The following is a 23,867-nucleotide window of genomic DNA, read 5'->3' on the forward strand; positions in this document are numbered from 1 at the left end:
GATCTTGTCTTTTATAATATTGTTACAAATTTTAATTTACTTATTTCTAAAAACTAATTTATATAGAATTCAGCCTGCACTAAGTAAGTTGCTTCTTTATGTCAATATTTAGAAATAGTCAGAGAAATATAAATTAACAAATACCTTTTCTTTTTAAGGGGAAACAAGATCGGAAAGAACCCCTACTAATTTTAGGTCAATTATGGTAAACATAGTTAACATTTAGCTCGATCTCCTAAAGGAGTTTCAAATGCCATTCCAGAACAATTTAAATTAAATTTTCTGAAATGGGAATATACATACAGTAATTCATTACGAAAAAACAAGTCATGGAATCATGTTCAAAAACTTTACTTCTCATAAGCTCTATCTTTAACATTAACCTCCCGTGGAAGAACACCCTCAATACTGTTTATTGAACATAAATTTTGAAGTAAAAACAACCTAAATGAGACGTATAATATGGTAAAGTACCTATAGTGTGCTATGAGTGTAAGATAATAAATCTAGACTTTGCTTTATTTCAAATTCTACTATATTATCGTATACCAACTCATATTCAGTAAGATTTTTCTCATGGCTTATGTCTCTCATTTTATTCATTTTATGACCATTAAGTAGAAAACTATAGCATAACAACTTTTTCTTATATATGACTATCAACAAAAAGGTAAATTCTATTTGACATGCAACTAAATTTGCATGTAATTTATCATGGAAAGCCATTTAAAAAGTAATGGCCTATTATTTATAAAATAGCTCCGATTAAATAATATAATATAAATAATTCAATTTTTGTAGCGTTTAGCAGCTAGTACAACTGAAACTAAGGCCTATAAAGCCTCTTATTTGAAATAAACAATTTAGGTTTCAATATGGAAAAATGATTGGCCAATTACTTTCAAGAATTAGTTGATATCTAGTTTCGGCCAATCAGAAGCAAGTATTTGTTGCTGTTTAGAGCTACTTCAGCGAGTAAATTGAATGTCAACGAATTCTTGCATAGGCCAGATATTCCTCCACATTTTAAATTAGAACTGATCTATAAATTACGTAGAACTCTAATGGCTTTCCACTATGACATGTACACCATTTACTCTGAATTTCAAACATAACTTACTGTCCTTGGTGTTAGTAACGTAAGGGAAATATGTATAGACCATTATAGGTATTGCATCATAGTGTACGACTCCTTCGGATTGCTTTTACTTGAAAGCTAACGTTACAACTAATAGTTTAAAGAGTGGTTTTCTTCGAAACAAACGCATTTCTTCAAGTTCGATATTTTCATACTCCTTGAAGAATAATCTTTCACAAAAATACCATTCTTATTACAACAAAGTACATTCAACTTGTGTAATTCAGGATTAATCGAATGGAATCGAATCGAGCCTAACAGTTCCACACGGTCGCAAATAACGTGTCTATCTAAAGAACTTTTGGACACAACTATCAATAGCCGCATCTGAAGACCTTGAACAGGGTTTTTTTTTTTTTTTTTAATGGGCGCAAATCACACTCAACCGTACACTAAGACTAATTATCAAGATAAACGTTGAATAGATTTCTAATACTGGAATAGACTCTGAAGAAAGTATGTCATCCATCACGTAATCATTTCAATAATACTCAATAATTTGGAGTGGGACAGGGCTGTTTCAGTGTAGGGCGTTTCGATGTAAGACATTTCGATATAAGGACGTGAAACTGGTGTGAAGCTGGTTTGGTGTAAAGTTTCGGTGTATTCAAGTATAAAATCACAAGATTCAAAATCCCTTTTTTAAAAAAAAATAAAATATTAAGTGTTATTTTATATTTTCTATATGAACTAATTCTCTCTTTTTCTCATTACGAGTATATAATTAATGCTCTCAAATATCTTTTATAACGAAACATCCCTTACAACCAAACAATCTCACACCAAAACGTTCTAGATTCTATTTGGAGTATATTGTAATAAAATCAATATGCATAAGAAAAGAAAAAAAAGAAGAAATTCAACTACAATTGCTAGACTACTAATGTAAAACAACACATGACGTATGCAGAGACCAACACATATTCATTCAGGGATGTAGACAGCAAGTTGTTCTATAGGGGGACATGACTCAATATGTTACTAACGAAGAAAAATAAAATGAAATGAGTTTTACGACCCACGATGCCGGGTAGGCTAAAGGAGACTATGTATGATGATGAGATATGAAAGAAATGGTGGAATGAAGAAAGTGGGAGGAAACGAAAAAAACCGAGGAAACCCATACACACGGTGTTTGTCCACCACAAAGTTCACTTGGCGGGGGCTGGGATCGAACACGAAGAAAAAAGAATGTTATATTTCAACTCTGACTAACTTCATTAGTTATTGGAAAACTGTTAAGAAAACAAAAGATACAAATATGTCTACAAGTTTCATTTCAATGTCGTGAATAGACATTCCACCAATCAGAGATAAGGATGTGTTTACATTTTCCAATTTTGTACAATCACAAAGAAGCTTATATTTACATCTTTCAAATTGAGGTTCTTTTACTGTTGAAAAGTATGTTTTTTTCTCGATGGTAAAATATTACATATTATGACACTTAAATTCCACACAACTGAAGAGTTTTTGTATACAACACCTTACATGTGCTTATAGTAATAATTGTTATTTAGACTACGGACAGAGATCCGTAAATTAACCATACAATAAAAGTATGGTTGTCCGTAATTGCTTACATAATATGCAACCTAATCTGTTAGGTTCTATTGTTCCAATTTAAATATTTATGTTACTATTATTCTTAATATTTCAACTTCTGTACGAGGAAATGTTGATTGAATTACTTTATTATTAAAAGTATATAAATACATTTTCTTATTATTATTTTAAAGAATTTTCCGTCATGACAGAGTATCAATCCACATTTTCATAAGGGTAGTTATAATAGAACCTTTAACTATGTTACTATTCAATTAGTTGCAATTTGGTTACGTGATATCCTCGCAACCAGAAGGATAAGATCTCCTAGTTGAAGTTTTAGAAGGACAAAAGATATCGCGTAGATATATTCGTAGTAAAATAACGGTGGCCTATGATTGCTAATTTAATTTCAGAGAAGCTGAAATGATATAAAAAAATCAAGAGGTCCTGAAAGCAACTGGAATTGTAGGGAAAATAATTAGTATTAAATTTGCCCGTAAACCTACATATCCCTTATTGTGTTAGTTAGGCAGAACAGGAACTCCTGTTATACCTAAAGATTAGACCAAAAATGCCTTACAAAGTGCTGGAGGGTCATTAGGCAGAACAGGAATTAGGCATAACAGGAAGACACCGATAAGTTCATCTCTTCTTCACTGATTTAGAGATCAATCAAAAAATAAGTACATAAATACTGTATTGTGTAAAAAATATTATTTACGGAAGATTTCTCAGGAGTTCTTTCTAAACAATAGACCCTAACGGAAGGGGGATTAATTCAATCCCTTATTCTTGATTGACTTTAAGGTGGTGATTATGAAGTTACTGCAGCGAATTTTCAACATGTTTACATATTTTTTTTTAGCTTTTTTAAATAAAAAATATAACTGCATATGAACTTCGAACAACAGTTATGTACATATCTATCTCCCTAACTTACTATTCAGTTCTGCAGTGGCATTCAAATTACGTGGTTTTAGCTTTAAAATAGTATTCTCCTTTTAAAATGTACCACCAAACCAAATATTGCTTTTTTTTCTTTTGTTAAAAGTTCAGTACTAAGCTAAAATTCACAAAAACGTCGAAGTTGTATAATAATAGCCCAATATGGGATGCAAAATGAACTGACATCCTATATGTTTGTATGTTTCTTTCGTTGTTAAAGAGTGTAGTTTAAATGAGGCATGTAAATTTTTCATAGTATATTCTGTTCGGTCGGAAATTGTACTTCGAGCTGGCAGGTTTGAAAAGAGAGATAAGTTATGTTGGTGTGCCATTTGAGTGTAAAGAAATTCGATCAAGGATAGGACTGATAAGACAGTCGGTCGGAGATTGGAAGTTGAAGAAACCCTTTTGGGATCCCACGTTGCATATCCACGTCCCACATATCCTCGGTGCTGGACGGGTATACAGCGTATACCACCTACAGCCCTATATGTAAGTACATGAAAAAGTCAAGACTTTATTATTATTATTATTATTATTATTATTATTATTATTATTATTATTATTATTATTATTATTATTAGAGCTATATACAACATTTGGGAAAGAATCTTTTAAGTTCTGAAAGGAGCTTGAAATAGAGATCTCATACGAAATTTGTCCAAAATGACTAGAAACAGACTTGATTTCCTCGTGCACTGAACGCACTATATTGAAGAATTACTGTTCAATGTAAGTTGCTTCTAAACAAAAGCTTTACTTCGACCTTATTATACACTAGTTGAATGAGATAAATCATATACAGTAAGACATAAAATGTACTGTTACACATGCTTCATCGTATTTAAGGACTGGAAACCACTCCAACAATCTCTTGGCATACTAGTAATAAAATAAGATATAAATTTATGGTATTGATTGAAACAAATTCTGAATATATTAAACAGCATCCTCCCTGTCCTCGTGCAAATAGCTCGAATACAATTGTATACACCACCATCATGCTCACATTTGTGTATTTTTGTAAAACTTTCTGTCGGCTTCTTACTCTCCCCTTCTCACTCTTCCGTCATCCACCAGAGATAAAAATATTTGAGTCAAACACTTTTAAATGGAGATATTCGTAAGCAGTAACAACACCAGAGGGGATAAGAAGGACTGGTGCACCCCGCCCCTCCTAGTTACACCTATCTCACGACTCCCTCAAACTTCTTTGTTTTACTGACCCCTTACCCCGAAAAAAAGAAATACGTAAATAAAGAGCAAGCATGCGTCCTCACTGTTTGTAACTATAGTATTATGGAAGTATACTGCTTGTGATTGTGAAGTGGACTGCAACAACTTGAAAACAATGTGAGAAGATAAAACAGACACAGGAATAAATGGGTTTTTCCATGTTAAGAAACTGAAAATCTCTGCCGTATGCTCAATATTGCAGCATGCAATTGCTGCACTCGTCTCCCAAAAACGTAAACTGTACTTTCTCGTTCAGTTTTATCTACATATGAATATTTGAAACATAAATTTGCGCTCGAGAGCATACATTTATTATTTACTGAAACCCGTTAAAAGCATATTTGAGGTTAAAAATAAGTAGTTGCACAATCATGTAACATATAGGAGTAGTGTTGTACACGAGACGGGAGATACATGATTTTCTTGATGACATATTAAACGAGAAAAAGGTCTTCCAATAGACAAAGGTACATTTTTCGAGAGGAAAAACATTTTAACGACACCACTTCGACACAAGGCTCCCCCAAATCGCTTCTCGTGGGCAGTACCATGTAACAACAGCCACATCTAGATCGATCTAGGAAAAAAATATAGAAGGCTCAAGTGTTAATCTCAAGCATTTTCTATATCTTTCTCCAGTTCAAATATAACGTTCTGGTAATAATAATAATAATAATAATGATAATAATAATAATAATAATAATAATAATAATAATAATAATAATAATAATAATAATAATAATAATAATACACCCACAGGAGCTCTTCCTTTTGGCCATATGGTTAGCATACGCGCTTTTGACACGGAACATCCTGGTTCGATTTATGGTGAGAGCTCATGTGGTATGAATACCACAATAAGCTATGGATCCACGTTTTATATAACCTAATTGCTAATTGCTAAAATGAGACGTTAAACTTTAATCCAACCTCGGAAGTTAAAAGTGTTTCTACTATGTAATTTCAAAATTCATTTCCACACACTGTTTTCGAGATACTGATACCGTTTTATTTCACATAAAGCTTTTCATCATCACATTTGTTTCTTGAGTATAAGCGTCGACTTATAGAACGACTTTCTCTGTCTGACCGACTGTCGACAGGAATCAGAGCAAGAACAATACGAGTTATCGAGGTGCGTTTACTCGAAATCGATTCAGTGTCCCAAGAATAGGTACTATCTCCTCCATTAACTCTCCATTCAATTGGTTCAAATTAATCACTCCATATTTCAACGTTTATTACCATAGAACGAAAACGGGCAACATACAATAACTATCCCAAACCAGAAGTGGTTCCAAGTTACTATTGCTTCCGATTTCAATACTAATTTCCACAGAGAGAGAGGGAGAGAGAAAAATAGGAGATATCGAGATGAGTTTTCTGGATCGATTTATTGTCCAAAGAATAGGTCTTACCTTCTTCATTAATACTCTACTCAAATTGGAAGTGGTTCAAATCATCATTTCCGGTTTCAAAATGTATAGTCATACAACAAAAGTGGTAATAGATAACTGTATATGGTGTTCTGCAATAGATTCAGTGTATCAGTAAAGCATATATTCGCAACCCGCAGCACTACCAAAACCGGAAGTGGTTCAAATTTACTACTATTTCTGGTTTGAGAACTGTTTTTCATAGGACAAAAACTGTAAGAGAGACTGCAAAACAGCTCTTTGTTGCAATTGATTCATCGTCCCAAGAGTTGGTCCCATCTCCTTCATTAATCATATATTCAAAAAGGAAGTGATTCAAATTAACAACTTCTAGTTTCAACATTGATCGCCATAGAATAAAAATGGTGCTAGGTCTATGTAGCGTCAAACTGTTTTCTGCAAACGATTCAAGGCGTCAAGAAAACATATCTTCATAGCCCAAAACATACTACCAAAGCCGGAAGTGGGTGAAATTTACTACTACTTCCCGTTCCAATACTGAATTCCGTAGAGGAAGAACGATAAGAAATATCGAGATGCAGAGTTCTGCAACCGATTCAGTTTCCTAAGCGTATGTTCTATCTTCTCCACTAATCGTCTATGCAATCTGAAAGTTTTTAAATTAACGATTTCCAGTTTCAACCTTTACCGAAACAGTAAAGCACAGCGAGTAATGACTTTTTGATATAGATTCAGTGTCCAAGGAATATATTCAATCTGTGATCGTATTAATTAATCTATTGGGACCAGTAGTTATAGATGTGCTACTTCAAGTTTGAGTATTGAATTCCTAGAGTTTGGAAGTCTACCGTACTTTCGCAATATGAAACGAAACTCACTTATTATTGTTTTCAATGGGTGCTCATCTGCGGTTTTTGAAGAAAAGTTACAATGTTTTTCATTCTAATTTTTTCAACAGATTTAATAGATTAGTGGTTATCAATCTAATGTTTCCCTTTGAGATGCATGAAAGACTGTCAAGGGAGGGACACTGCCCTCTGAAATCGAACGAACAGTGAAATTAGTTTTAAACTGAAAAGTTGTCAATTTTTTTCATGCCACAACTACCTATTTTTTTTTTTATTGAACTTGGACTGAACATTAAAATTTTCATTTCCTATGTATATTAAATGTGTAAGCAGCATTGGTCATTGTTTTAACTTAACTTTTAAAATTGTAACGTGTAATTAGATCAATTATACTCACTGCTGAAGCTCATTTTATATTACCTAATTATTTTATTGGTATAAAAATGTAACATTCGATATTAATTTCAACTCAGAAATCCAATTTGTGCTAAGTACCCTTAAGAATCTCAAATGGGCGCTGAGTCCTGGAACTTCCACATACTGACGCCGATGGTCCTGAGTCGAGCATTTCGTGTCAATGCAAATATAAATTAAGAATTTTTCATACCGACAGTTTCGAATTGTGATAAAATTTTTCCTTCTACAGCAGTCACTTCCAACTGGATGCTCTGCGACGTTACGGTTTGTTGCTCGTGTTCCCAGCAAACCACACATAGAAGCAGCAAACTTAATGTTGATAAAATACAGTCAAACAAGACGAAGTCGATGGTTTTGCAGATGCACTGCTCGTGTATTCGTGATTAATCGAATACTGCCAACATTTGCTATGTAATTTCATCTACATCATTCCCTCCGTTTCTCTTCTTAACCTATTCTAAGGGGGACATGGTGGCTCAATAATAGAGCGCTTCCTTCTGAAGCGAGGGGCCCTTGGTTCGATACCCGGCCAAGTAAGTTCATCTGTGGGTTTTCTCAACAACATCATGTCTATGGGGTTTTTAGGGGTACTCCCGTTTCCTTCGAAATATCATTTCACCAATTCTTCCATCATCATTCACTTGCCTCAGTTATTGTCTCCCTTAGCCTAAAAGAGCATAATCATGGGACGTTAAACTGAAAGATTTCATTTCATTTTCTTTCAACTTGTTCTCATTCTCTCTCTCCTGGCTCTGATCGTAAAAGCTTGCTCCTATTGTATATAGACGAGTTGGAAATGATCACTGTGTACAGATAATAGTAATATGATTTTCACGAGATAATTAAATATCTTAAAATAATTTTGCTTAATATATTTATATAATTTGAGTGTAATGGATATACAAACGCTAATATAGACATAACCGCTGTAACGATACCTAAAATGCTTACCAGATACACTTTCCAAGAGATATTTCTTTCTTTCTTTTTTTAATTGCTCGAAGCGCTAGAAGTGAAATTATATTTTCGGTTAAAAAATAATGTTAATGTATGTTCCTGACTTTACTTGTACTGACAAATAAAAAGAAAAAAGTGTAAGCTTTATTTGGTGAAAATTTGAAGAAATTCGGTTCGATACTAAGGAAGTTACGGAAAAAAGAATGTGCGACAAATATACGTATGTTTATAAGGTTAACTCTTCGTTGCACCGCCCACGAGGTGATGTTTTTGACTCTAGTCTCAGTTCTTTTGTTTACTAATACACGCACATCACCACAGCACTAAACTACTTTCTCTGTCATTGTATATTGAACTGTCAATCAACCATTCAACCGAGATATGAATGGTACGCGGTAGTTTGGCCAGCTCGTAAAGAAACTAATACTCCCCCTCTTCTCCGTACGGCGACAAATACTCCCCTCCCCTCTGTTCCTCCGATGAAAAGATTACAACAGGAAGCGTGTGGTTTGTCTATTGTATCTTTATGTGGAAATGTTATCCATAATGTTGGTAGCCATGACAAACTTCAATGTTCCAACTATAATATTTAAAAAATGTTTAAGTGGAGATAACCTTCATATGGTTGTGGTACGGTTTGCTTTGGTTAAGTTCTTAAGTATGAAATTTAATGAGTTGTAATACTATGAAATAACTAGAAAAAGTTCCCATCAGACCTCATGACCAAAAAAATTAATTGCGTTTTAATTCTTTATTTTTCATTTATTTACTATGTTACTTTGCAATAACACTTCTATGAACGGTTAGCGTAAATTGATAAAATTTCACTTAAATTCGATCAAAAACACATAAATTATTAAATATTTTTCGAAAATTATCTGGAAATGAGGACCGTAATAAACCTTCTAAAACGATAGATATGGTATAGATATAGCTTTTTAAAATAATAAATTAATGAAATTCTCTATGGTAATACATCTTGTAATATATTATTATTCTGAACCGGATTTGACACAAAACAAAAACTTTTTTTGTTCTTCGATTTTTTGACTTCACAGAAAGAAGCTTTGGTAGGTTTTACTGATTCAAAGAGACTTTATTGTTCAAAAAACGCAAAATTCTTTATTTGTGAATCGATAATATAGTAGATAAACCTTTTTATAACTATTTTAATGTAAAATGGTGGAATCAAATCTCACTCCCTTTCAAATAAGAGCCATTTTGCAGAAAATACACAAACTCTGTAAATATTTCATGAAGCAAAACGTTGTAGCAAGGAGAGTATATCAAAAGTATTATATTGTTTTATTAATTATTACTTTTAATCACAAGTATAATCTTACGATAGACTCAAATTTACAGCTAAATTTCGAATATCTGAAAATAAAAGCAATATCTATTATTTGGACCGAAAAAGACCTCAAGCAGCTATAGATAGATAGATAGATAGATAGATAGATAGATAAATAGATAGATAGACAGATAGATGTTTCTAGTTGGTTATTTGCAGGTTCAACGTACAAATACATATTTTTACAAGGTTGACACAACGTGACGTGACATGACATTCATTTTGTAACTAGCTGCGCCGTACCAGAACGGCGAAGTAACGGGAACCATAATCGAAGAAACATCGATATAAAATATTTACTAAATCCTGTTAGCTAAGAGTTGAAACAATGGAGAGCTATTTGAAATATCGTATTCACTATCCGCATTCTAAAAGTATAAAAGTTGGTTAGAAACTATGCTGCTGTGAAGTATCAGTGTAATCATAGTAACATGATTGTGGGACAATTGTGTAAACCTTTAAATTACTTCGCCAAATTCAGTTATTTATTAAATTGTGACTATGTTCTACAGAATCATAAACTCTCTTTAAAATTCATCGGAAGAATACTTTTATTAAGATTGTACATTCCCAGACAGCTTTTGTAAACACATATTTGTTAATAAACACGACTAGTTTCCTTATTGCCTTTCCGCATACTTTCAAGCATAGCGTGAGACTTCCCCATTCATTGAACTCCAAAGTCATCATTCTTCAGCCAAACAACACCATGGAGGACACATCAACAAGAGGTATTCGCCACGAAGTTAAGGAAGGTGCAGGATCATCGGAGACAAGCAGATCTCACCATTGGAGGACGACTGACTCCATGTCCTGAGAATACCATTTTGCCGGTTCATCGTTGCAGACACGTTTTGAGTATGACCGCAGAGTTGTGGCATGAAGGTGTACAAGAATATCATCGCAGAGACGTATCACAGAGAGAACTGGACGCCCTAGCATTTCAGCAGGATTAAAGTCCAGTTGTTGGCTGATTCCTAAATATTCAGGGTCCTTAAGAGAAAACCTTTCATCACTTAGATGACCAGGACGATACCAGTCATAACGGAATGTCAGGCTAGTGCTCTTCTTTATTTATTAATTATATCCTTTCTCTCTCTCACCTAGCTCCCACAACTAGTCATTTTTCAAAATTAAAACACTTCAATTTCATTTAAATTCAAACATAATTTTACAGTTAAGTACCTCGTTGTGCACCAGTTTCATCCCCATTTTGTAGCGTTCATTTATTAAGTATTCTGAGCTACAACTGATGGCACAGCACCGACACATGGTGATAGATGCTCTAAGATCCCAAATTTTCAAATATTTTACATGTGCCCAACGGCACATGGCGGAGATACTTTGAGGGTTAAGCTGTTCTAAGATTCCAAATTTTTATATATTTTCGACAGATAACAGTTTCGATAGATAGGTAAGATACATTAGAGATTGTTAAAAGATAAATCTCATTTAGTTGAACATAATAACGATTCACTTTGTGTAACCAGTACACTGTAATTTATAGTTTTTGTAGTGAGAAATTGTGTTGAGTTTCATTTAGCCCACCACCCCACCCTCGCTACATTGTGCATTTGCTCAGTTAGAGTAATTTTTGCTTTATTGTTTCTTAGTAGAATGATTAAGTGGGCGAGAAGAGATTTTGCCAAGTGGTAATATTTTGTTTTTTTTCTTTTAGTATATAAGAAGTGTCATTTACATTTTGGTGTTGGATATATATTTATATACATAGTAGTGTAATGTATTTTGTTATTAGTGTGATTAGGAATTGTGACTTAGATAATAGCTATAATAGAGAATAGAGAATACTTATATACGTGTTATTTCATCGTTTACTATTTCGCGATAGATCGTTTACTAAAACCTCCCACATTTTCTGACAAATTGAACGAGTCACTTCAGTCATTTTTAGTCATTTGGAGGATTTTTCTATCCTTCATAAACTTTGTGATGTACAGAAACATCATTTGTTGACGTATTGTTTAGAAAATGAGGTTTGTGCTTTTCTGTTAGCTTTACAATCAACCGCAGAATAAAACAATCTCATGTATATTTAAATTAAGAAGAAATTAATAGAGGCTTATTAGGATAATATAGTTTCACAAGTTTTGGAGTAAGAAATGAGAAATAGGGAACAGTTAGATTCTGAATCTGTGTTAGATTACGTTTTTAAGAAGTAGAAATTAACCCTCCTTTATAACACTTCATAAATTGTCACGTAAATATGACACTGGCGTCTGAGGAACCCCATTACTATTTTTATTCTTATGAGCATGTTTATACATATTTTCAATGAAACAATTATATATATATATATATATATATATATATATATATATATATATATATATATATATATATAATTGTTTCATTGTAAATATATATTAATGACATTACTCGAAAATGTGAACTATCTTTGAGCAAGAAATTTCATTATATGTAGATAATGCTATTCTACTCTTTTAAAACCCCAACATCTAAAACTATTTCTGTTACATTCATAATTCTTTATAAAATAACAGCACACGCCAGCAAAATGAAAGGGTAATACATTAACTTTCTTCCAAATATGTGACACCCAAAACTCTTGAGTTACATAGCTTGTGCTGAACTTGGCTATGCGCTTCGCATTTTGCATTGTCTAGTCTTATAAGCAAAGAATACTTATAAACTTTTAAAACAAATCTAATAAACTCAAGGTAAATCAAAGTGGAAGTTCCTTTTTAGGGGGGATTGAGAGTCATCTGTTCTTACTGAGAACAATCAATACACAACACACTACGGTGCTCATCACAGATAGGAATAAGGCAATTGGTGCATTGAATTTTTGTCTTGCGGTCCTTCGACAACATCTGCGGCATAGACAACATCTCTGCTTCCTTTTGAGTGTTCGTTGATTCACTACTGGCAAAGGTAGATTTAGAATATCTTGTATTGTTAAGCAAATACTTCTTCGAAGTGCAGACGTCTCCAGTCTTTTGTGTAGCCAAGGTTTGATCAAAGCCATAGCCAAGTCCTCAAGGTACTTCCTACGTGAAAGTCGCGGATTCTGCATGTTCAAACTATGTAAGACCATAGAGTTTATACCACATTGATCCAGCATTGCAAACAAAATTCTCATTGGCCACCTGTTTGTCTTACGCTAAACACTAAATGTCTTACAAAGCTCATCAAATTTGTCTGTTCCTCCCTTTGTGGCGTTATAGTAAAGAGCAATGTCTGGCTTTCCAGTAGTTTCGTCAATATCTGCACAATAGTTCATGGATGACAGCAAAATAGCATGTTCTTCTCTTTTGGGCTGTAAGATACCAGTGTCTTATTTTGGTCAAATGCAAAAATACATTCCCCTTGCCGCTTTTTAGCTAGGAACTTAGGTGGGATTTCAGGTTTGTTGTGTCTCAGTGTGCCTACCATTGTCAATTTATGTTCAGTTAGCATTTCTTGAAAGAGAGGAACAGATCTGAACCAATTGTGAACAGTTAAATTTCTGTTTGTTCCATGAATAGGCTCAGAAAGCTTTTTGCTATAGAATGACGGTACACTTTCCCCCTTTTTCAGTATGAACACGACCAACATAAGGAATAGCATTTAGCATGTAATAAGTCTTTGGGTCATTTATAATTACAATATTGATACCATATTTGTTTGGTTTTGATCGCATATATACTTTAAATGGACATCTTCCTCTGAAACTAACAAGTTGTTCATCTACAGTATAGTTCTCATAAGGCGTGTACAAGTTCTTACAATTCTGAATAAATTGTTCCCAAATGTTTCTAATTGTCGCAAATTTGTCGTTTTCTTTCCTTTGCTTTCGGGTAGATTTAATATCAAATCTCAAACACACACTCAACCATCTAAATCGTGGTTCACTTTTTTAGTTGTTCATCTTGTTCACTTTCTTCTAAAACATAATCAGAATCCAAGTCTGAATCATCATTACCAAACACACTTTCATCGCCGGATGAACTGTCATAAGATTCTTCTATTAGCTGCCTTATGGCATCAACGTTATTTGCAATATTTTTGTTCATTTTTGAGGAAAAACTAAAATCACACTCAAAGAAATTTAGTTCAGTAAACGCAACCTCCAATATCACACTGGGGTAAGGGAGACCCCAAACACACTTCCGCTGTTCACTGCAAGTTTCTCGGCATAAACTGAAATAAGTTTTGGCATGCATTGATGACATAGTGTTGCCAAGTAAATTTACGTGGATGGAAAAATGAACTAAATAATAAATAAAGAAGTTACTAAAATAAGTAATTCTTGGTGGGGTCCTGTGGACCCCAGTGTTATAATTAGGGGTTAATACTCGAGTTCGATCCGTTGACCGAACAAGTTAACTTGATAATCGATGGGTTTTTGCCTTCGTTCTATTCTGTAGTCGTAAGAAAATCATAAAAGACTGTTATTGAGTTAGCAAAGTCCTTAGGTTTTAAGGAAAGAGTTAATTGTCTTGTCAGCATGCGTAGTCAGCGCTCGAAGTCCTTGGCAATAAAAGACAAATACAATGTACATCCTTTTCGTAATAATGATATACAGCAAAAAAAATATTTTAGATGTTAATACTCCGAACATAAATGAAACTGTAAGTCAGTCTGCAGAAAAAATAACTTAATAGCTCAGTTAGACGATATCAAAGCCCAATTTTAAGATCTCGTGCAACTGCGCTAGAAAAAAGTTTTTTACGCAATAAAGGAAAATCTGTGTGTATACAATCTTATGAGCGTTCGCGTTTTAAGCAGAGAAATCCATCCGTTCCATCTCCCTCTGATATACAGTTTCTTGCTTCTGTCAATGCAGTTAATGTAAATGAGAACGTTAAGTCGAATAATAGGAACAATGCAGACAGTAATATGTGTAATAATGTTACACATAGTAAGTGATATTATGTTCCTATCAAATAGGAAGGTAATTTGCCTCAAGTTAAAGCATACATTGATAACAATAAGCCGCATTGATTTCTATTGGATTCAGAAAGTACTACCAGTATTATTTCTGGCAAACGTTTAAGTAATAGGCTAAGTAATAGGCTAAAACCTTTCATCATTTAGATGACCATGACGACACTAGTCATAACGAAATGTCAGGCTAGTGCTCTTCTTTATTTCTTAATCATATCCTTTCTCTCTCTCACCTAGCTCCCACTACTAGTCGTTTTTTGAAATTAAAACAGTTGAATTTCATTTAAATTGAACCATAATTTTACCATAGTACCTTCTTGTGCATCAGTTTCATTCCCATTTTGTAGCGTTCATTTAATATGTATTCTAAGCTACAACTGATGGAACAGCACTGGCACACTGCATACATACATCACGTGGTCGTGATGTACTCGTCACGAGAAAATTCCAGTAATCAAATATTGAGTAATTTAACAATATCATACCCTAATATTATTTACATTGCCAAAGTAGCATTTGAACGATGAATACATCTCGGCTTTTATTTCTTCATTATTTTTTGTTTCATTTTTTCATGGCTTTTTTGTTTCGTTGTTTCTTATGAAGGATACGAATCAAATGTTTAGAAGGCATCCGTATATTATCGCCTATGAGGTATAATATAAAACCAGTGTTGTAGATTTTTCCTGAAAATAACATTATATTTTAACATGATATTAATCTCATTCATATACGGACACTCGAGGAAGCAAAAGACACACTTATATTGAATAATCTTCGGTTTTTAACACATGTGGCCACCGTTTGCATGTTTCGAAAACATGTATAGGACGCAGATATCATCTCGTATCCTCTCATACATCTTAGTAATATTCAGCAGGCATATTAAGTAATATTCTGCTTCCTAGCACTTACGGCATATATTACTCCATTCTACCTTTCATTAGCATTATTTTCAAGTCGATAAATAAACAAGTAACATTCCAACTGGCTTTTATAAGTATTATCATTAAATTGATAAATATATATACATTGACGATCTGAATGAAAAATATGAAATGTATAATAGGTCAATAAGGCCATTAATGTAACTTGTAAATATCAGTAGAGTAGTAGAAAAATAATCGATCTGGAACATATTCGCTCAATTCAGGAGCCCATGGGAAATCAAACACATTGAACCGTCCACCCGCTGGCTTTTACAACCTCCATTATAGGGGTGTATTTGTTCCCTTTTATGAGCACTATTTAGGGGGTGTACTCGTTCTCTTTTATGATTAAATTTTAAGGGGTGGATTAAATTTTATGATCACTTTTCCACCCCTTATTTTACCATAGCAGAGAAAACATATAGACTACCAACACATAGTAGAGCAGATAATCATTTATGAGTACATTTTAAGGGGTAGACATAAGACTACAAGACAATAAGACTATAAGACTACAATATATAAGACTACGTAACATAGCAGGGATGTATTCGTTTCCTTTTATGATCACTTTTTCAACCCCTATTTGAACATAGCAAATAATACATAAGACTACGTAACACAGCAGGGATGTATTCGCTCTCTATTTTAACATAACAGAAATAGCAGACAATGAGCACATTATAGCAAAGATTACAATCGAACACCCTGAACCGTCCACCCACGGGCTTTTACGACGTCCATTTTAGGGATCGTCATAGCAGTAGCACAGATAGTCATTTTATGGGGTGTATTCATTCTCTTTGATGACCACTTTTTCCACCCCTAAGAAAAGATTACGAACATAGCAAATTCGTTCCACCCCTAATTGAACATAGCAGAGGATACATAACAGGGGTTTATTCGTTCCACATTATCCACCCCTTATTATGTTGATGGCTCTTTTACGACCTCCATTTTAGGCGTGAAGTTGTTCTGTTTTATTTTTCAACCTCTATTTGAACATAACAGAGATTATTTTCTTTTACGGGGAACACAAAATTCATAAGCTTTTTATCAACTGTTTAATGATTGCAAAGGAATGCAGACTTGCGTGGTTTTTTATCAGTTAGATAATAACTTCCGCCATATGTGGATAATTCTCATTACGTCATTCATCCGGATTTTAAAACATTGTGCTAGTGAGTACAGCCTGGAGAGTACAATCGTGAATTTGTTTTAAATTATTATTTTCGATGAAAAAGTGCTGACATAATTTCAAAATCGTAGTATAGTTATTAGACTCGAAATTATGACGTTTTTTCGTCTTTTTTTTTCTTCAACAGAAAATACTGACTTAATAGTATGAGTTGATCGCTCGCGGTATGAATTAGGGATTGGAGACGCAAGGCTGCTAGTTGTTTTCTATTTTCAGTCAAGGATAGGATGTACAAAAAAGGGAAACCCCCAACAATGACCGGTGACATCATCCTTATTGCGCAATATTACGCAATGCAATCACAAAGGTTTGTGTTCATCTCTCGCGATCTGTCTTGTCATTCAACACAAAAAGGGGAAACCCCAACCGTAACCGGTGACATCATCTCTATTGCACAATATTGCGCAATGCAATTATAAAGGTATAAAAGACTGACCGAGAAGTTCTTTTTTAATCAGTTGCATGTTGTGTTTAAAGAGTAAACATCTTATCGGTGACGCTCTGAATTAGAAGTTGAATTTTTTTTCTTAAATTTCGTTAAATGTGTATTAGTGTGCTTTCCCTCAGTTCTCTATAGGTAAGACATCTTATAACGATAATATCATATTATAAAAAACTCACTTCTCAACGTATTATAGTAACGTTGTGCTATCTTATAAAAACACATATTTTACGTATTATAGGTATGGCAACATTAGGTATAAAAAAGGTTAATCCGAATACTACCAATTTACCAACTGATACACTATTTAATAATAATTTGAAAAAAATCATTTTAAAATGTGATAGAATTTTAAATGAGGATAGTGGTTGCTTTTTAAGTAATAAAACAAAATACTGTTTAGATATATTAAAAAGGAACAAGATAATACATATTTTAAAGTAAACTCTTCTTTGGCTACAACTTTTGTAAAACCAGTAGATTTAGAAATATGTAGATTATTTTTAAATAGTGGTAACGAAATCATGTTACCGAGTACAGATGTGAATGCTATAATTGAAAAACTTTAATAAAATTTTAGTTGAACAAGCAAACAGAGCAATTAAAAAATCTCGGTGGTCTCTATGTTCTCAACCTAACCGTTCTCTTAGAAATTTAAATCAGTAAATACGATCCATTGGCGGCATCATCTTATATAAAATTGCCTCAATGGAATTTATCTAAAAAGAAATGTGTTTTAAATGTTCAAAATAACAATAATAGATGTTTTATGTATTGCATTCTAGCTGCACTGCATCCTGCAAAAGATACTCCACTGCGTGTAAATAATTACATACAATATATTAATACTTTATTACCGTTATTTGAAAAAACGAATATGAAATTCCCCGTTGAAGTAGCAAACATAAACAAGTTTGAAAATATGTATAATTCCGTATTTACTAAGGAACAAATTTCTATTAATCTATATGGCATTGATTATGATAATGAAACATTTTTCCGTTACGTATAAGCGAAAACAAATCCGCAGGTAAGCATATTGAATTATTGTATTGTGAAGAAAATTTCAATAGTCATTTTTGTCTTATAAAAGAATTTCAATGCCTTATTGAAAAGTCATAAAAAAATTATATAAAATTTCCTCAATGGATTTTATCTAAAAAGAAATGTGTTTTAAATGTTCAAAATAACAATAATAGATGTTTTATGTATTGCATTCTAGCTGCACTGCATCCTGCAAAAGATACTCCACTGCGTGTAAATAATTACATACAAGATATTAATACTTTATTACCGTTATTTGAAAAAAAAGAATATGAAATTCCCCATTGAAGTAGCTAACATAAACAAATTCGAAAATATGTATAATTCCGTATTTACTAAGGAATAAATTTCTATTAATATATATGGTATTAATTATGATAATGAAACATTTTTTCCGTTACGTATAAGCGAAAACACATCTGTAGGTAAACATATTGATTTATTGTATTTCAAAATCTCATTATTCTTTAATTACAAATTTAAATGGTTTAGTTAAACATCAATTAGGTACTCATCAAGCATTTATTTGTAGACGATGTTTAGTATCTTTTTATAGCAAATCAAAATTAGATGAACATGAGAAATTATGTAAAGAATACATTCCAACTAAAATAAATATCCCGAAACAAGGAGATGTTTTAAAATTTCGTATACTAAAATTTTTATTACAAAATGTCATAATTGTTACAGATTTCGAAAGTTTACTGAAACTGATAAATAAAAAAATGGATCCAATACGAAACAAATTCAGCAACATATACCGTGCAGCTTTACTTATATTGTGTGTTGGAGTAACCAATATATAAAATCAGATCTAGTTATTTATCGTGGTGAAAATGTATCGATTAATTTTATGTCTGCTATGGAGAAGGAATTAAAAAATAATAAATATATTAGATCAACAAAAACCAATAATACCACTAAAAAACTCTCAACTACAGGAGTATAATCTATCTACTAAATGCTCTGTTTGCGATAGTAATGATATGAGTGAAAATAGAAAAGTGAAACACCAGAATCATTTAACTGGAAAATATATTGCCAGGGTGTGTAATAACTGTAATTTCCAAATTAAAAGACAGTAATTTTATTCCTGTATTCTTTCATAACTTATCTGCATATGATGCACATTTATTCGTAAAAGAACTAGGTTCCACACCTGGCAATATATCTGTAATTGCTGAAAGCACTGAGAAGTACATCACATTCTCCAAACATTTTAATTTTAACGGTAGAGCTATTGAGTTACGGTGTGTGGACTTATATAAATTTCTTCCGTACATTCTCGAAAATTTGGTGTCAAATTAAAACCTGAGAAATTCGTATATACAAAGCAAAATTTATCACACGATAAGTTTCCTTTAATTCTCCGTAAGGGAATTTATCCTTATGAACACATAACAAATTTAGATAAATTTAAAGAAACTGAATTACCTGTAAAAGAGGCGTTTAATAGCAAATTCAACGGAACACGAATTTCCGAGACCGACTATCAATATGTACAACAGATTTGGCATACGTTTAATTGTCAAACTTTAAGGGACTACCATGATCTATACTTAAAATGTAATGTTCTTCTCACAGCAGATGTTGGGGGCCGCGATGGCTCAGTGGTAGAGCGTTCACCTCTGGAGCTTGGGGTCCCGGGTTCGATCCCAGCCCCCGCCAAGTGAAGTTTGTGCTGGACAAACACCGTGTGTGGGTTTTCTCGGGGTTCTCCCGTTTCCTTCCACTTTCTTCATTCCACCATTTCATCCATTATTCATGATAACCGTCTCCTTTAGCCTAACCGGCATAAGCGTGGGACGTAAAACTCAAAGATTTCATTTAATTTTCACAGCAGATGTATTGGAAAATTTTCGAAAGACGTGTTTAAATGCAGTATTGACCCAATTAATTGTTTTACTGCGCCTGGTTTGGCATGGCAAGCTATGTTATATAAATCAAAATTTGAACTTGAACTCTTATCAGATATTAATATGTATATGTTGTGGAAAAAACGATTCGTGTAGGCATCACACAAGCTGTATTAAGGTATGCCAAAGCTAATAATCTCTACGTACATGATTTTGATGCGGAAAAAGAAAAATCCTATTTACTGTATATTGACATGAACAATCTATACGGACTATCAATGATTGATTATTTACCATATGGTGGTTTTCGGTGGGAAGTCAAAATTGACGATTGGCAAGACAAGAATAAAATTATTAATTGATCCACTGATAGTGATTTTTTTTTCTAGAAGTGGACTTAGAGTATCCAAATTTTTTACACGAATACCATTCTGATTTTCCATGTGCTCCCACAAACGAAAATCCACCGAATAGTAAATACTCAAAATTACTATTAACACTTAAATCGAAATCGAATTATATCTTGCATTATAGAGTATTAAAAATTTATCTAAAGCAAGGTTTAATTTTGGTAAAAGTACATAAAATATTATGGTTTCGTCAATCTAAATGGCTTGCATCTTATATAGAAGTAAATACTAAGCTTCGTGCAAATTCTACAATTGAATTTGAAAAAATATTTTTATAAATTACTAAATAATTCCCTATACGGAAAGACAATGGAGAGTTTTCGAAAACGCATTGATATAAAATTAATTAATAATAAAAAAGTCTTAAAAATTAGCAGCGCAAGATCAGTTTCAAAATTGTTTAGAATTAGAAGACAATCTTGCATTATTCCATATGCTAAAAAAATCTGTAACTCTAAATAAACCGCTATACGAGCAGTTTTAGAATTAACAAAATTACCAATGTATGAATCCCATTATAATGTAACGAAACCTCGATATGGAGATAAACCTCGATACTCTTTCAGTTACTACATTAAAACCGACTATATTTATAAAGATATAGAAGAAATGATTGAGTATTTTGATACCTCAAATTTTTCTCAACCTAATCCGTATGACATTCCATGGAAAAATAATAAAGCTTTAGGTAAAATGAAAGATGAATTAGGTGGACTTCCCATTATTGAATATGTTGGTTTACGACCAAAAAATTATGCAATAAAACTGTTGAAAATAAAGAATTGAAAAATGTAAAGGGATCAAAAAAAATGTATTTAAAGAACAAATTACGTTTGGTGATTATAAATCATGTCTATTTCAAAACGAAAGGATTCATAAAACTCAATTTGAATTTAAAAGTAAACATCACAATTTAACAACAAATCAGGTAACAAAATTGGCCTTAGATCCGCATGACGATAAAAGAAATTTTTTAAATTGTAACATACACACTGTTCCTTGGGGTATCATAATAAAGATTTATCATGTGGGATTTGTATATTGTAAATATGATATTTTAGTTTGTGTATATATTAGTGTAATAGTATTGGTAAACAAAAATATCTCACAATCAGTTCGAGAACAAATAGTTGCAGAATTACATAAAGGTGCAAGACGAAACTATCCTAGAATACCCGTTATAACGAAGGGAATTCATGATCTATGGCAAGCTGATTTAGTTGAAATGTATACTGAAAAATTGAAAGGTCTAGCAAACAATAATCGAAATTTCAATTATTTATTAACTGTGATAGACACATTCTCTAAATATGCTTGGGCTATTCCTGTGAAAAATAAAAAGGGAAAAAATTACACAAGCATTTATAACAGTACTGAGAAAAGCAAACAAAAGCCCAAAATTTTTAAAAACTGACAGGGTTCGAGAATTTTATAAATCAGAGTTTCAGAAGGCGATGAACCAAAATAAAATTAAACATTATTCCCCGTACAGTGATGTGAAAGCCAGTATTATTGGAAGATTTTATAGAACATTACGTAATTTAATGCGGAAACAATTTACACTGCAGGGAAATTATAAATTGATTGGCATTCTGCCGGAATTACTAAAGAAATATAATAATACTACTCATTTCACTGTTAAAATGAAACCTATCGACGCTATTAAAAAAGAGAATGAAAAACATCTATTGACAAACATCTATTGCAAAAAAACATTCTGTGATAGAAAGAAAAAAAAATTTAAGGTAGGTGAATATGTAAGAATTAGTAAACTTAAGCGTCCTTGTTTTGATAGAGGTTTTACACGCAATTGGAGTACAGACATTTTTCGAATTGCTAAAGTTTTCTTCACTAATCCTCCAACATATCACTTTGTAGACCCAAATAATAAACCTATTGAAGGAAGATTTTACGGACACGAATTACAATTAACGAAATTTCCAAAAACACATTTAATTGAAAAAGTTTTGCGAAACAAAAATAATAAGGCCTATGTTAGGTCTGTTAAATGGTTATGTCTGCCAAAAAGTGAAAATTCTTGGATTTGTTTAAAGCATGCTCTATTGTAAAAAACAAAAGTCAAGAATTTATAGGCGAAGCATGTCTCCACGAGTATTTCTTGTAGATTTTATAATGGCAAAAGGTGAATTTTATATTTTAAATTCTAGCAACACTGTAAATTTTCGTTGCTTAGGTAAATTGGCATCATCACGAGGTCGATTAGTATCACAAATAAAATTTATATTAAATGATTTTTTTCTTCAAACCCTATGGTTTTATATAAAGGAGAAAATAAAGCAAAATGGTTAAAAAAGTTATTTAAAATAAATGTAATATATCTGTAATAGATAGAAAAAAATATGGAGTGGAAAATTCCTTTTACATGTATGGTAGCAGGTCCTACAGGCTGTGGAAAATCATATCTTTTTAAAACATTTCTTGCCTATTATAGTTAGTTATTTAAAAATATTGTATAGTGTTATGGTGTATGGCAGCCGTTGTATGATACTCTTTCAGGCTGCACGTTTAAAGAGGGTTTACCTCAAAATAATGAATTGCAAGCCCGCGACGGTCCGTATCTTGTAATTATTGATGATTAAATGTGTGAGTGGTGACAATCGGATTGTAGATATTTTTACTAAGGGGTAGCTATCATAGAAATATAAGTGTAATATTTATAACACAGAATATTTTTCATCAACAAAAGGGAATGCGGGATATTTCGTTAAATTGTCATTATATTGTTTGTTATAAAAATCCTAGAGACCAAGCTCAAATTAATTATCTGGCACGACAATTGTATCCAGGTAATACAAAATTTATTCAAGAAGCATATCAAGATGCAACTCGAATTGCACATGGTTATTTACTTTCTGATTTAAAACAAAATGCTCCTAATGAGCAACGAGTTCGAGCAAATATCTTTCCAACAGATTCTTTTAATTATGTTTATGTGCCTTTAGAAACATAATTGCAATATGGATTATATTCTAACAACTATTTGTGCTATAATAGTCGTAAAAATAATTAGTAAGGAAAATGAACATTTGTTAAAACTTCTAGCAAAGTCAAAACCGAAAACACGTAAGGCAATTTTACAAAATGCACATCCTCATTTAATTCGCTTTATTTTCGAATGTTCCTATAACGTATTACAGGGAAATGTTCCATTAAATAAAACACAGATAAATAAATTTAAAAAATATAAAAGGGAGTGAGATATTTGGTGAAAAAGGTCGGCCA

The sequence above is a fragment of the Thermobia domestica genome, chromosome 3 (assembly GCF_964235325.1).
Source record: "Thermobia domestica chromosome 3, izTheDome1.hap1.1, whole genome shotgun sequence".
Taxonomy (NCBI): domain Eukaryota; kingdom Metazoa; phylum Arthropoda; class Insecta; order Zygentoma; family Lepismatidae; genus Thermobia; species Thermobia domestica.